Source organism: Ambystoma mexicanum, chromosome 4q (genome assembly GCF_040938575.1).
Source record: "Ambystoma mexicanum isolate Mex_15411 chromosome 4q, UKY_AmexF1_1, whole genome shotgun sequence".
NCBI classification, from domain to species: Eukaryota; Metazoa; Chordata; class Amphibia; order Caudata; family Ambystomatidae; genus Ambystoma; species Ambystoma mexicanum.
The window spans coordinates 530,253,995-530,259,249 of record NC_090928.1 but is presented as its reverse complement, the minus strand read 5'-3'; the positions used below and the strand labels follow the sequence as shown (position 1 = coordinate 530,259,249).

The following is a 5,255-nucleotide window of genomic DNA, read 5'->3' as shown; positions in this document are numbered from 1 at the left end:
TGGGGCAATACAACACCTTAATGTATTCACTGTAAAAGAAAAAGTATGTATCATCTTACTATAAAATAAAGTGGAGAAAACACAAATAAGACTTTTTTCCACACAGGTTTAATCGGCTATTTCCTGATATTCTTCAATGCGTTCTGATATTGACTGGTAATTGTGTTTGATACTTTCTTAGACTATTTCTGTCTCTGGCTGATGTGTATTTTCTTTCCAAACTCCACCAGAGCCTATGATTACACAGCATCCTATCTGTGGAAAACGGCAGTGCAGGGATAGGGAAGAAAACTATAGGCATCCAAAGGAGCCCGGCTAGCTCAGTTGGTAGAGCATGAGACTCTTAATCTCAGGGTCGTGGGTTCGAGCCCCACGTTGGGCAAAAACAACTAAAATTTTAGTGCTTTTTGACCAAAAAAATAGAAATTGAAAGTCTCTTTACAATATTTGCAATATTTTGATTGTTAACATGCAATATATGAATGCATGTCTGGGTGATGTGTAATGGGGCAATACCACACCTTAATGTATTCACTGTAAAAGAAAAAGTATGTATCATCTTACTATAAAATAAAGTGGAGAAAACACAAATAAGACTTTTTTCCACACAGGTTTAATCGGCTATTTCCTGATATTCTTCAATGCGTTCTGATATTGACTGGTAATTGTGTTTGATACTTTCTTAGACTATTTCTGCCTCTGGCTGATGTGTATTTTCTTTCCAAACTCCACCAGAACCTATGATTACACAGCATCCTATCTGTGGAAAGCGGCTGTGCAGGGATAGGGAAGAAAACTATAGGCATCCAAAGGAGCCCGGCTAGCTCAGTCGGTAGAGCATGAGACTCTTAATCTCCGGGTCGTGGGTTCGAGCCCCACGTTGGGCGAAAACAACTAAAATTGTAGTGCTTTTTGACCAAAAAAATACATCCTATCTGTGGAAAACGGCAGTGCAGGGATAGGGAAGAAAACTATGGGCATCCAAAGGAGCCCGGCTAGCTCAGTCGGTAGAGCATGAGACTCTTAATCTCAGGGTCGTGGGTTCAAGCCCCACGTTGGGCGAAAACAACTAAAATTTTAGTGCTTTTTGACCAAAAAAATAGAAATTTAAAGTCTCTTTACAATATTTGCAATATTTTCATTGTTAACATGCAATATATGAATGCATGTCTGGATGATGTGTAATGGGGCAATACCACACCTTAATGTATTCACTGTAAAAGAAAAAGTATGTATCATCTTACTATAAAATAAAGTGGAGAAAACACAAATAAGACTTTTTTCCACACAGGTTTAATCGGCTATTTCCTGATATTCTTCAATGCGTTCTGATATTGACTGGTAATTGTGTTTGATACTTTCTTAGACTATTTCTGCCTCTGGCTGATGTGTATTTTCTTTCCAAACTCCACCAGAGCCTATGATTACACAGCATCCTATCTGTGGAAAACGGCAGTGCAGGGATAGGGAAGAAAACTATAGGCATCCAAAGGAGCCCAGCTAGCTCAGTCGGTAGAGCATGAGACTCTTAATCTCAGGGTCGTGGGTTCGAGCCCCACGTTGGGCGAAAACAACTAAAATTTTAGTGCTTTTTGACCAAAAAAATAGAAATTGAAAGTCTCTTTACAATATTTGCAATATTTTGATTGTTAACATGCAATATATGAATGCATGTCTGGATGATGTGTAATGGGGCAATACCACACCTTAATGTATTCACTGTAAAAGAAAAAGTATGTATCATCTTACTATAAAATAAAGTGGAGAAAACACAAATAAGACTTTTTTCCACACAGGTTTAATCGGCTATTTCCTGATATTCTTCAATGCGTTCTGATATTGACTGGTAATTGTGTTTGATACTTTCTTAGACTATTTCTACCTCTGGCTGATGTGTATTTTCTTTCCAAACTCCACCAGAGCCTATGATTACACAGCATCCTATCTGTGGAAAACGGCAGTGCAGGGATAGGGAAGAAAACTATAAGCATCCAAAGGAGCCTGGCTAGCTCAGTTGGTAGAGCATGAGACTCTTAATCTCAGGGTCGTGGGTTCGAGCCCCACGTTGGGCGAAAACAACTAAAATTGTAGTGCTTTTTGACCAAAAAAATACATCCTATCTGTGGAAAACGGCAGTGCAGGGATAGGGAAGAAAACTATAGGCATCCAAAGGAGCCCGGCTTGCTCAGTAGGTAGCGCATGAGACTCTTAATCTCAGGGTCGTGGGTTCGAGCCCCACATTGGGCGAAAACAACTAAAATTTTAGTGCTTTTTGACCAAAAAAATAGAAATTGAAAGTCTCTTTACAATATTTGCAATATTTTGATTGTTAACATGCAATATATGAATGCATGTCTGGATGATGTGTAAAGGGGCAATACCACACCTTAATGTATTCACTGTAAAAGAAAAAGTATGTATCATCTTACTATAAAATAAAGTGGAGAAAACACAAATAAGACTTTTTTCCACACAGGTTTAATCGGCTATTTCCTGATATTCTTCAATGCGTTCTGATATTGACTGGTAATTGTGTTTGATACTTTCTTAGACTATTTCTGCCTCTGGCTGATGTGTATTTTCTTTCCAAACTCCACCAGAGCCTATGATTACACAGCATCCTATCTGTGGAAAGCGGCAGTGCAGGGATAGGGAAGAAAACTACAGGCATCCAAAGGAGCCCGGCTAGCTCAGTCAGTAGAGCATGAGACTCTTAATCTCAGGGTTGTGGGTTCGAGCCCCACATTGGGCGAAAACAACTAAAATTGTAGTGCTTTTTGACCAAAAAAATACATCCTATCTGTGGAAAACGGCAGTGCAGGGATAGGGAAGAAAACTATAGGCATCCAAAGGAGCCCGGCTAGCTCAGTCAGTAGAGCATGAGACTCTTAATCTCAGGGTCGTGGGTTCGAGCCCCACGTTGGGCGAAAACAACTAAAATTGTAGTGCATTTTGACCAAAAAAATAGAAATTGAAAGTCTCTTTACAATATTTGCAATATTTTGATTGTTAACATGCAATATATGAATGCATGTCTGGATGATGTGTAATGGGGCAATACCACACCTTAATGTATTCACTGTAAAAGAAAAAGTATGTATCATCTTACTATAAAATAAAGTGGAGAAAACACAAATAAGACTTTTTTCCACACAGGTTTAATCGGCTATTTCCTGATATTCTTCAATGCGTTCTGATATTGACTGGTAATTGTGTTTGATACTTTCTTAGACTATTTCTGCCTCTGGCTGATGTGTATTTTCTTTCCAAACTCCACCAGAGCCTATGATTACACAGCATCCTATCTGTGGAAAACGGCAGTGCAGGGATAGGGAAGAAAACTATAGGCATCCAAAGGAGCCCGGCTAGCTCAGTTGGTAGAGCATGAGACTCTTAATCTCAGGGTCGTGGGTTCGAGCCCCACATTGGGCGAAAACAACTAAAATTTTAGTGCTTTTTGACCAAAAAAATAGAAATTGAAAGTCTCTTTACAATATTTGCAATATTTTGATTGTTAACATGCAATATATGAATGCATGTCTGGATGATGTGTAAAGGGGCAATACCACACCTTAATGTATTCACTGTAAAAGAAAAAGTATGTATCATCTTACTATAAAATAAAGTGGAGAAAACACAAATAAGACTTTTTTCCACACAGGTTTAATCGGCTATTTCCTGATATTCTTCAATGCGTTCTGATATTGACTGGTAATTGTGTTTGATACTTTCTTAGACTATTTCTGCCTCTGGCTGATGTGTATTTTCTTTCCAAACTCCACCAGAGCCTATGATTACACAGCATCCTATCTGTGGAAAGCGGCAGTGCAGGGATAGGGAAGAAAACTACAGGCATCCAAAGGAGCCCGGCTAGCTCAGTCAGTAGAGCATGAGACTCTTAATCTCAGGGTTGTGGGTTCGAGCCCCACATTGGGCGAAAACAACTAAAATTGTAGTGCTTTTTGACCAAAAAAATACATCCTATCTGTGGAAAACGGCAGTGCAGGGATAGGGAAGAAAACTATAGGCATCCAAAGGAGCCCGGCTAGCTCAGTCAGTAGAGCATGAGACTCTTAATCTCAGGGTCGTGGGTTCGAGCCCCACATTGGGCGAAAACAACTAAAATTGTAGTGCTTTTTGACCAAAAAAATACATCCTATCTGTGGAAAACGGCAGTGCAGGGATAGGGAAGAAAACTATGGGCATCCAAAGGAGCCCGGCTTGCTCAGTCGGTAGCGCATGAGACTCTTAATCTCAGGGTCGTGGGTTCGAGCCCCACGTTGGGCGAAAACAACTAAAATTTTAGTGCTTTTTGACCAAAAAAATAGAAATTGAAAGTCTCTTTACAATATTTGCAATATTTTGATTGTTAACATGCAATATATGAATGCATGTCTGGATGATGTGTAAAGGGGCAATACCACACCTTAATGTATTCACTGTAAAAGAAAAAGTATGTATCATCTTACTATAAAATAAAGTGGAGAAAACACAAATAAGACTTTTTTCCACACAGGTTTAATCGGCTATTTCCTGATATTCTTCAATGCGTTCTGATATTGACTGGTAATTGTGTTTGATACTTTCTTAGACTATTTCTGCCTCTGGCTGATGTGTATTTTCTTTCCAAACTCCACCAGAGCCTATGATTACACAGCATCCTATCTGTGGAAAGCGGCAGTGCAGGGATAGGGAAGAAAACTATAGGCATCCAAAGGATCCCGGCTAGCTCAGTCGGTAGAGCATGAGACTCTTAATCTCAGGGTCGTGGGTTCGAGCCCCACGTTGGGCGAAAACAACTAAAATTGTAGTGCTTTTTGACCAAAAAAATACATCCTATCTGTGGAAACCGGCAGTGCAGGGATAGGGACGAAAACTATGGGCATCCAAAGGAGCCTGGCTTGCTCAGTCGGTAGCGCATGAGACTCTTAATCTCAGGGTCGTGGGTTCAAGCCCCACGTTGGGCGAAAACAACTAAAATTTTAGTGCTTTTTGACCAAAAAAATAGAAATTGAAAGTCTCTTTACAATATTTGCAATATTTTCATTGTTAACATGCAATATATGAATGCATGTCTGGATGATGTGTAATGGGGCAATACCACACCTTAATGTATTCACTGTAAAAGAAAAAGTATGTATCATCTTACTATAAAATAAAGTGGAGAAAACACAAATAAGACTTTTTTCCACACAGGTTTAATCGGCTATTTCCTGATATTCTTCAATGCGTTCTGATATTGACTGGTAATTGTG

General features: G+C 39.4%; 2 non-coding genes across 2 annotated transcripts; both read left to right on the top strand.

Moving 5' to 3' along the window:
* Positions 1-309: 309 nt before the first annotated feature.
* On the top strand, positions 310-382 carry TRNAK-CUU (transfer RNA lysine (anticodon CUU)). The gene has a single exon. It is a non-coding gene; the product is annotated as a tRNA-Lys (tRNA).
* Positions 383-1,494: 1,112 nt separating this feature from the next.
* Positions 1,495-1,567, top strand: TRNAK-CUU (transfer RNA lysine (anticodon CUU)). Its single transcript has one exon. It is a non-coding gene; the product is annotated as a tRNA-Lys (tRNA).
* Positions 1,568-5,255: the final 3,688 nt, after the last annotated feature.